Consider the following 12053-nt stretch of genomic DNA (forward strand, 5'->3'; position numbering starts at 1 on the left):
TCAGTTAGTATAACACTCAGCACATGTATGCATACCCCACTTTTTACTGCACACACACATACGGAGGGACCCTACAGATACACACACACACACACACACACACACACACACACAATTGGAGGGACCCTACAGATACACACACACACACACACATACAGAGGGACCCTACAGATACACACACACACACATACTGAGGGACCCTACAGATACACACACACACACACACGGAGGGACCCTACAGACACACACATACGGACGGACCCTACAGATACACACACGCTCAGATGCACAGACTGTGTGGGTAGATATGTATGTGTGAGTCTGGGTAAAAGAGAAAGATGAAGAAAGTAACTGTCTGACATAAGTCTTGGTGAGTGAGTGTGTGTGTATGAGTAAGTCAGTGAGTGTGTATGAGTAAGTCAGTGAGTGTGTGTGTGTGTCTATCAGTTTAATGTGAGTTTGTTAGCGAGTGAATTTGATAGAGGGAGTGGGCGTGTGTCCCACAGTATACTAACTGTGGTTTTGACTGTGTTCTGTCACTGTGATGTCACCGGCCAAAGGCTGTCAGTCAAAGTAAAGTCCATCTTATGGCTAGATTAAACTCTGATCAACCACTCACTTTTTGATTCAGTACTATTCTGGCAAATTGTTTTCACACTGTCTGAAGTACAGAAAATAAGAGCTAAACTCAAAACGTCCCAAGACATATCTTACAACAGTGCACCGAACAAAACTAACAGTCTGACTATATCGGTATCATCTAGGTAAGAACACAGACATGAAAGAATTAGGTCAAGAATACATCACAAGAGCATACTGCTCACAGATCCACCCCATAAATCTAAGCAAAAATTAAAGTCTCTCAAGGGAAACAAGTTTAAACTCAATCTGGCTCCTACACACAAATCCCCTAATTATTTCACTCAAGTCTATCATTTTTATTTAATTCAGATTTTCTGATCCAGAAAAAGACTCTTCTCCTTTCAACTTCAATGAAAAGTATTTATCAGCTAAAGTGAACAAACAAAAGTGCAAACATTCTTCTCTGAATACTTACCAGGTTCTCCAGCTTTAAGCTGTGCTTCATTTTAATGAAGACTTTCAATACTGTAAATGACTCACCACCGCGGTGGAAGAAACAAAGCCCTCCGATAGGAAAGGCTGACTCTCTGGAACTATGGGGCACTGTGAAAAACACATCTCCGCAAACAAAAGCTTCAGCAGAATCCTGGATCATTTTTAAGTGAGTTTATTCAGCTCTAAACATTGTTTAGAAAGCACAAACACAGATGGATTGATATTGTGTGTGATGACAGCTGGTCAGCATCATGCAGACAGGTCCTCTAAACCATGAACTGAGTCACTGCTCATGGAGTAAGGCAACATTTAGCCAGACAGACTTTTAAATAAAAAACACCAGCTGGACAGACTGCAGTGTGTGTGTGTGTGTGTGTGTGTGCGCGTGCGAGAGAGAGAGAGAGAGAGAGAGAGAGACAGAGGGAGAGAGAAACAGACAGACGAAACTGGTGCTGTTTAAAATGATTTCTCTCCTCGTCAGCCTGATTCATGATTTTCAGAAAATAACTGACAGGAGAGAATCAGAAAACTGTTCAGTTATTGTCGAGATAACACACTGAGACCGGGCAGGTTGCAACCACTGGAGCGTGTTACTTCTCTGAGGAGTTCAACCTAAACTGTAGCAGTTATACAGAGGCTGTAGAAGGTTCCTCAACAGATAATTTAAGTATGTAAAAGTAACAAAATAACAAGTGTGTTAAATATGTCAAACAAATAACAAAATGTGAAAAGCTGTGGACTATGATGTTCATGAGACACTGGCCAGAGAAAGCATAACAAAACACTAAGGATGAAACAAAACCAGGGTAAAGTGCATTGTAAAGGATCCATGTTCAGAGTAAATCGGAGGACGTCGTATGCCCCCTGTGGGAGAGGGATCACTGTCTAAACATGGAGATCACTGTCTATGCATGGAGATCACTGTCTATGCATGGAGATCACTGTCTAAACATGGAGATCACTGTCTAAACATGGAGATCACTGTCTATGCATGGAGATCACTGTCTATGCATGGAGATCACTGTCTAAACATGGAGATCACTGTCTATGCATGGAGATCACTGTCTATTCATGGGGATCACTGTCTATGCATGGAGATCACTGTCTATGCATGGAGATCACTGTCTATGCATGGAGATCACTGTCTAAACATGGAGATCACTGTCTATTCATGGAGATCACTGTCTATGCATGGAGATCACTGTCTAAACATGGAGATCACTGTCTATGCATGGAGATCACTGTCTATGCATGGAGATCACTGTCTATGCATGGAGATCACTGTCTATTCATGGGGATCACTGTCTATGCATGGGGATCACTGTCTATGCATGGAGATCACTGTCTATGCATGGAGATCACTGTCTACGCATGGGGATCACTGTCTATGCATGGAGATCACTGTCTATGCATGGAGATCACTGTCTATGCATGGGGATCACTGTCTATGCATGGAGACCACTGTCTATGCATGGAGATCACTGTCTATGCATGGAGATCACTGTCTATGCATGGAGATCACTGTCTATGCATGGAGATCACTGTCTACGCATGGGGATCACTGTCTATGCATGGAGATCACTGTCTATGCATGGAGATCACTGTCTATGCATGGGGATCACTGTCTATGCATGGAGACCACTGTCTATGCATGGAGATCACTGTCTATGCATGGAGATCACTGTCTATGCATGGAGATCACTGTCCAAACATGGAGATCACTGTCTGTTCAAGGAGATCACTGTCTATGCATGGAGATCACTGTCTAAACATGGAGATCACTGTCTATTCATGGAGATCACTGTCTATGCATGGAGATCACTGTCTAAACATGGAGATCACTGTCTATGCATGAAGATCACTGTCTATTCATGGAGATCACTGTCTATTCATGGAGATCACTGTCTATGCATGGAGATCACTGTCTAAACATGGGGATCACTGTCTAAACATGGAGATCACTGTCTATTCATGGAGATCACTGTCTATGCATGGAGATCACTGTCTATGCATGGGGATCACTGTCTATGCATGGAGATCACTGTCTACGCATGGGGATCACTGTCTATGCATGGAGATCACTGTCTATGCATGGAGATCACTGTCTATTCATGGGGATCACTGTCTATGCATGGAGATCACTGTCTATGCATGGAGATCACTGTCTATGCATGGAGATCACTGTCTACGCATGGAGATCACTGTCTATGCATGGAGATCACTGTCTATGCATGGAGATCACTGTCTATGCATGGGGATCACTGTCTATGCATGGAGATCACTGTCTACGCATGGGGATCACTGTCTATGCATGGAGATCACTGTCTATGCATGGAGATCACTGTCTATGCATGGGGATCACTGTCTATGCATGGAGACCACTGTCTATGCATGGAGATCACTGTCTATGCATGGAGATCACTGTCTATGCATGGAGATCACTGTCCAAACATGGAGATCACTGTCTGTTCAAGGAGATCACTGTCTATGCATGGAGATCACTGTCTAAACATGGAGATCACTGTCTATTCATGGAGATCACTGTCTATTCATGGAGATCACTGTCTATGCATGGAGATCACTGTCTAAACATGGAGATCACTGTCTATGCATGAAGATCACTGTCTATTCATGGAGATCACTGTCTATTCATGGAGATCACTGTCTATGCATGGAGATCACTGTCTAAACATGGGGATCACTGTCTAAACATGGAGATCACTGTCTAAACATGGAGATCACTGTCTATGCATGGAGATCACTGTCTATGCATGGGGATCACTGTCTAAACATGGAGATCACTGTCTATTCATGGAGATCACTGTCTATGCATGGAGATCACTGTCTACGCATGGGGATCACTGTCTATGCATGGAGATCACTGTCTATGCATGGAGATCACTGTCTATGCATGGAGATCACTGTCCAAACATGGAGATCACTGTCTATGCATGGAGATCACTGTCTATGCATGGAGATCACTGTCTAAACATGGAGATCACTGTCCAAACATGGGGATCACTGTCTATTCATGGAGATCACTGTCTATGCATGGAGATCACTGTCTAAACATGGAGATCACTGTCTATGCATGAAGATCACTGTCTATTCATGGAGATCACTGTCTATGCATGGGGATCACTGTCTATTCATGGAGATCACTGTCTATGCATGGAGATCACTGTCTATGCATGGGGATCACTGTCTATTCATGGAGATCACTGTCTATGCATGGAGATCACTGTCTGAACATGGGGATCACTGTCTATGCATGGAGATCACTGTCTAAACATGGGGTTTACTGTCTATGCATGGAGATCACTGTCTATGCATGGAGATCACTGTCTGAACATGGGGATCACTGTCTATGTATGGGGATCACTGTCTATGCATGAGGATCACTGTCTATGCATGGAGATCACTGTCTGAACATGGAGATCACTGTCTATGCATGGAGATCACTGTCTATGCATGTCTATGCATGGGGATGTATTGGTAGCTCAAATCCAGTCCTCTCTCTCGTTCATGTCTGGGGGGATATGGAATGAGGCATGAGTGGTGTGTCTCCCAGTGTGATTAATGTTACACTCACCAGCCAAAAGTTCTCTCTGTGTTCTGGCAGGAAAAGTAAACTAAGGACTGAATCATTTCAGGGATCCAAAAAAGTAATCTGAGTAGTTTATAAGGGCATAATTACTATTACTTATGTATTAATTAAAAAAATAAGTATGTCGCATCAAAACAGAAATACTAAAGGCTCTTTAAATATTAAAGAGATTAACAAAATTAATTTGTACATCTACAACATCACCAAACCTGTCCAGACACCTACAACATCACCAAACCTGTCCAGACACCTACAACACCACCTGTCCAGACATCTACAACATCACCAAACCTGTCCAGACATCTACAACATCACCAAACCTGTCCAGACATCTACAACACCACCAAACCTGTCCAGACACCTACAACACCACCAAACCTGTCCAGACACCTACAACATCACCAAACCTGTCCAGACACTTACAACACCACCAAACCTGTCCAGACATCTACAACAGTACCAAACCTGTCCAGACACCTACAACATCACCAAACCTGTCCAGACACCTACAACATCACCAAACCTGTCCAGACACCTACAACACCACCAAACCTGCCCAGACATCTACAACAGTACCAAACCTGTCCAGACGTCTACAACATCACCAAACCTGTCCAGACACCTACAACACCACCAAACCTGTCCAGACACCTACAACACCACCAAATCTGTCCAGACACTTACAACACCACCAAACCTGTCCAGACACCTACAACATCACCAAACCTGTCCAGACACCTACAACACCACCAAATCTGTCCAGACACTTACAACACCACCAAACCTGTCCAGACACCTACAACATCACCAAACCTGTGCAGACACCTACAACACCACCAAACCTGTCCAGACACCTACAACATCACCATACCTGTCCAGACACCTACAACAGTACAAAACCTGTCCAGACACCTACAACACCATCAAATCTTTCCAGACACTTACAACACCACCAAACCTGTCCAGACATCTACAACAGTACCAAACCTGTCCAGACACCTACAACACCACCAAACCTGCCCAGACATCTACAAAAGTACCAAACCTGTCCAGACACCTACAACATCACCAAACCTGCCCAGACATCTACAACATCACCAAACCTGTCCAGACATCTACAACAGTACCAAACCTGTCCAGACACCTACAACACCACCAAATCTGTCCAGACACTTACAACATCACCAAACCTGTCCAGACACCTACAACATCACCAAACCTGTGCAGACACCTACAACATCACCAAACCTGTCCAGACATCTACAACATCACCAAACCTGTCCAGACACCTACAACACCACCAAACCTGTCCAGACATCTACAACAGTACCAAACCTGTCCAGACGTCTACAACATCACCAAACCTGTCCAGACACCTACAGCACCACCAAACCTGTCCAGACACCTACAACACCACCAAATCTGTCCAGACACTTACAACACCACCAAACCTGTCCAGACACCTACAACATCACCAAACCTGTCCAGACACCTACAACACCACCAAATCTGTCCAGACAGTTACAACACCACCAAACCTGTCCAGACACCTACAACATCACCAAACCTGTGCAGACACCTACAACACCACCAAACCTGTCCAGACACCTACAACATCACCATACCTGTCCAGACACCTACAACACCATCAAATCTTTCCAGACACTTACAACACCACCAAACCTGTCCAGACATCTACAACAGTACCAAACCTGTCCAGACACCTACAACACCACCAAACCTGTCCAGACACCTACAACATCACCAAACCTGCCCAGACATCTACAACATCACCAAACCTGTCCAGACATCTACAACAGTACCAAACCTGTCCAGACACCTACAACACCACCAAATCTGTCCAGACACTTACAACACCACCAAACCTGTCCAGACACCTACAACATCACCAAACCTGTGCAGACACCTACAACATCACCAAACCTGTCCAGACATCTACAACATCACCAAACCTGTCCAGACACCTACAACACCACCAAACCTGTCCAGACACCTACAACATTATCCAGCAAGACGCTTTACAGCTATCATGTGTTACCTGCTCTTTGTGGCTGAGATGCAGAGGGGTTTTCACTGAACAAACACATTGTCAGCTTTAAGGGGAAAATACCAAAATTCTCTGAAAAATTCTTTATCTTCCACCAAATTAAACAAATCACTTTCATCAGGATGAACCAAGCCAATTACTAGTATGGAAATGAAAACAAAATGAAGGGCAACAATAGGTGCAATTAGAAATAATGAGGATGATGAGATGACAGATTCCCATGAAAACAACCAAATCTTTAGAGTCCAGACAACTATATTAGATACACACTGGTGCACATTGTTTTAATGTGATAACCCAAAAATAATAACCTACTTAGGAGGGTTTTGGGAGGAGACTTTAACATTCTGGCCTCCTGATTTAACATTGCAGGAACTAACAATAGTGGAATCCCTCTAAAAAGGTGAATCTCCTGGACTAGATCATATTCCACCAGAACTACATTTAGCTCTATAGGATATAGTGTGGCATCCAATTTTGTGCTCAGCTGATTATGCAGTTGAACATAACATAGACCGCATGCGCTTCCTGTTGAAGACCTCCGGAATGTTCTGGCAGTACCACCCCATACCGCTGATGGATGAGGATGCCAGTTTACATACTACAGCAGCTTGCCTGGACAGTGTAATTAGTTAACTACCTCATTTTAATCAAACGAGCATTAAATGGGGGGGGGGGGGGGGCTGTCAAACGTCATCAGTCCTGCAGTGTCTTTCAGACAGTTGTACATTGTTGTTGGTAGATACTACAGAGCCCTTTGATCAGCTGGCAGTATTTATCCACAGTTCTAGAATATTCTGGGCTTGGTCTGAAGTTTATCTCTATGATACAAAGCCTTTGTGATACTGCGGGTACCTATCAGTCCTTGGCCTCTCAGTGACAGAGAGCAGCAAGACAAGGTTGCCCTCTCTAACCACTACTGTTTGCACAATCATGAGAGCCCTATGTACTAACTGTGAGAGAGCGTGACTGCATTTCTCCAGTACTCTGTATGCTTCCAGACACTGTAATGTACTACATTTTAAAGAATGGGGCCAGTACGTAGGACCCAGATTGTAAAAGGGGTTCAGTTATAATGTGTGTTATGATAGCTTTAACAGAAGCAAGAGAGCATTCTTTTGTTTACTGTAGGCCAACACTGAGAGGATGAAAGCTAGTACATTGCCCCCTAGTGTCCACGATGGGCATTCCTCTAGGAAATATATTGGCATTCTTTGATGATGTCATTAGTCTTGCTGGTGTAGACAGGTCTACGTGACCTGAGGACCCCAAGAACTGAGCCAGTTTCTCTTAGGATTCTCTACCCTAACACACACAGTCAGGATTCATACACTACCCTAACACACACAGTCAGGATTCATACTCTACCCTAACACACACAGACAGGATTCATACTCTACCCTAACACACACAGTCAGGATTCATACTCTACCCTAACACACACAGACAGGATTCATACTCTACCCTAACACACACAGTCAGGATTCATACTCTACCCTAACACACACAGTCAGGATTCATACTCTACCCTAACACACACAGACAGGATTCATACTCTACCCTAACACACACAGACAGGATTCATACTCTACCCGTAACACACACAGTCAGGATTCACACTCTACCCGTAACACACACAGTCAGGATTCACACTCTACCCTAACACACACAGTCAGGATTCACACTCTACCCTAACACACACAGTCAGGATTCATACTGTACCCTAACACACACAGTCAGGATTCATACTCTACCCTAACACACACAGACAGGATTCATACTCTACCCTAACACACACTGTCAGGATTCATACTCTACCCTAACACACAGTCAGGATTCATACTCTACCCTAACACACACAGTCAGGATTCATACACTACCCTAACACACACAGTCAGGATTCATACTCTACCCTAACACACACAGTCAGGATTCATACTCTACCCTAACACACACAGTCAGGATTCATACACTATCCTAACACACACAGTCAGGATTCATACTCTACCCTAACACACACAGACAGGATTCATACTCTACCCTAACACACACAGTCAGGATTCATACTCTACCCTAACACACACAGTCAGGATTCATACTCTACCCTAACACACACAGACAGGATTCATACTCTACCCTAACACACACAGTCAGGATTCATACTCTACCCGTAACACACACAGTCAGGATTCATACTCTACCCTAACACACACAGTCAGGATTCATACTCTACCCTAACACACACAGACAGGATTCATACTCTACCCTAACACACACAGACAGGATTCATACACTACCCTAACACACACAGTCAGGATTCATACTCTACCCTAACACACACAGTCAGGATTCATACTCTACCCTAACACACACAGTCAGGATTCATACTCTACCCTAACACACACAGACAGGATTCATACTCTACCCTAACACACACAGACAGGATTCATACTCTACCCTAACACACACAGTCAGGATTCACACTCTACCCTAACACACACAGTCAGGATTCACACTCTACCCTAACACACACAGTCAGGATTCATACACTACCCTAACACACACAGTCAGGATTCATACTCTACCCTAACACACACTGTCAGGATTCATACTGTACCCGTAACACACACAGACAGGATTCATACTCTACCCTAACACACACAGTCAGGATTCATACTCTACCCTAACACACACTGTCAGGATTCATACTCTACCCTAACACACACAGTCAGGATTCATGCTGTACCCGTAACACACACAGACAGGATTCATACTCTACCCTAACACACACAGTCAGGATTCATACTCTACCCTAACACACACTGTCAGGATTCATACTCTACCCTAACACACACAGTCAGGATTCATGATAGACTAGCTAGCAATGACAAGTTCAACACAATTTTAAATTAAATTAAAATTATTATTTGAATTAATCCAAAAACCTTTTCTTGAGAAAATGCTGTGAAGATTTCATACTGTTTACCCTTTACATATATCAGTGAGGAGAAAACGCTGTGAAGGTTTCATACTGTTTACCCTTTACATATATCAGTGAGAAGAAAATGCTGTGAAGGTTTCATACTGTTTACCCTTTACATATATCAGTGAGAAGAAAATGCTGTGAAGATTTCATACTGTTTACCCTTTACATATATCAGTGAGGAGAAAACGCTGATAGTGAAACGTTTCACATGCTTCATATCTGGATGTCAGATGTACATATCAGAAGAACAGGATGTGAGTGATAACAGATTTTATTTACCAGATCAGAAAGCTCTGACACAGCTAAACAGAGAACATAACAAGTGTTAAAGCACCTGAGTCAGGAAGCTACTGTTACCATTACATCTGCGTTACAGGAGTTTTTCACTCTGATATCATGTTTATGTTTATTAACGTACCGTAAAACTGCAGTGACCCATACAACACAACAGTTAAATCATTGGTTATGTCTTTGTGATCAATAACTTACAATTTCAGCATTTAAACCTATTAATGGAAAGATTCAACCAAGTTAACACTGAAAAAGTATATAAGCAATAGTAACAAAGTTAATTCAACACAGATACTGTTTCAGAATTCTGACACTGTACGAGAGACTCTGTAACAGCTCTCCCCATTGGTCGGTCGTTTGGCCGGGAAGATTCGGAGCGAAACTGGGAGTAGGATTGGGGTTCAGAGTGGGAGAGGGACGGGGGGGAAAAGTTTAACAGCCATTGCACATGCCCGTCTGAAAACAAATAACAGCTACAGAAATGAAAGGAAAACAAAACAGAAACCCCCCCCCAAAAACCCCTCAGTAACATTTTTCTGGGCTTCTCTTTGGTGAGGTTGAATTTTAGAGAATGTCAAACAGAGGAACAGAGGGACAGAGGGTTTGAAATCTAAATATCTGATTTCTCTAGAGTTTGATGATATCTGAGGAGTTGCCGTAAAGAAGAAAATTCTCAGAATTGTTTTGAACTCCGCCTCCTGGTGAACTGTGAACATCATTTTTGTGAAAGGTTATTTCAGTAGACTGATATTTATCAATGTTTTCTGTCATTTACAATTTAGTATTTAGGAAATGTATTAACCTGTTGCTGACTAAACTTAATTCATGTCTGGTCAATAGAATTAAACACGGCTCTGAAAACCACTGGTTTTCTTTCATCAAATTTACTATTTAAAAATTGCGTATAAACCAACCATGATCCCGATTGGAACAGTAAATCAATGCTGTTTGGAGTTTGCACTTGAACTTTTAAAAGAAAATGTGCATCTCTGATGAAAAGTGAATCAAAACCCATGTGTTTGTTGGATAACTGTCTGAGGTAGCGACTGCTGTATGACCCTGTGTGTGGAAGCCTCCCCTTTAAGATGCATCTGTCACCATGCAGCACAGACACACAGGCCTGTGCTTTCAGAGGAGTCCAATGGGGAGTGAAGGAGGAGGCAGATGAAAATGAGGCGAAAAGATAAGCTCACGTCTCATAGCGTACGGTACCTTATCGTCCTGTCAGTTCAGCAGAAAAACCAGCTGTAATCTGAATGCAACTCTACAGCCAACTCGTATGGGTTCATTTCCATGCACTACAGAGTGATTAATGAGATTATGAATATGAATTTATTTAGAATGCTGCAGAACAGTGAAGTTTTAAGGGGAGCTCTGGAGTACCTAGGGAATATGGACAATCTGGTTTGCCTGGGCTCTCTCTGACTCACTGAAATAAACACACAGTGTCCCTCACACGATCTCTGTGTCAGAGGAGTCTTTCTCACTGGTCATGATTTAAGTCCATGACACTGCAGCACACACACACACGCACACACACACACACGCACGCACTCACACACGCACGCACTCACACACGCACGCACTCACACACGCACGCACGCACACACGCACGCACGCACACACGCACGCACGCACATACACACACACACACACACACACACGCACACGCACGCACTCACACACGCACGCACTCACACACGCACGCACTCACACACGCACATACACACACACACACACACACACACACACACACACACACACACACAAAACACACACACACACACGCACATACACACACACACACACACGCACGCACTCACACACACATGCACTCACACACGCACATACACACACACACACATACACACATACACACAGTTCAAATTTAGTTGTGTGAGTGGATTAGTCTGAGTGTGTGTGCGTGTGTGTGTTTACAGGACAATTCAAACGAATGTGTGTCAGTGTGTGACTGGATTTGTTTGTGTTTCTTTATATTCCTATTCTGTGGTAGATTAAATAAC

The 12053-nt window shown here is 43.4% G+C and overlaps 1 protein-coding gene across 2 annotated transcripts in view; it reads right to left on the bottom strand.

Moving 5' to 3' along the window:
* Nucleotides 1-11985: 11985 nt before the first annotated feature.
* Nucleotides 11986-12053, bottom strand: part of usp20 (ubiquitin specific peptidase 20) — a 30534-nt gene continuing 30466 nt past the window's right edge. For both annotated transcript variants that reach the window (XM_030778760.1, XM_030778769.1), the window contains one exon: nucleotides 11986-12053. This exon is cut by the window's right edge and continues 140 nt beyond it. The gene's annotated coding sequence lies outside the window, so the exon portion shown is untranslated.

Source organism: Chanos chanos, chromosome 1 (assembly GCF_902362185.1).
Source record: "Chanos chanos chromosome 1, fChaCha1.1, whole genome shotgun sequence".
NCBI lineage: Eukaryota > Metazoa > Chordata > Actinopteri > Gonorynchiformes > Chanidae > Chanos > Chanos chanos.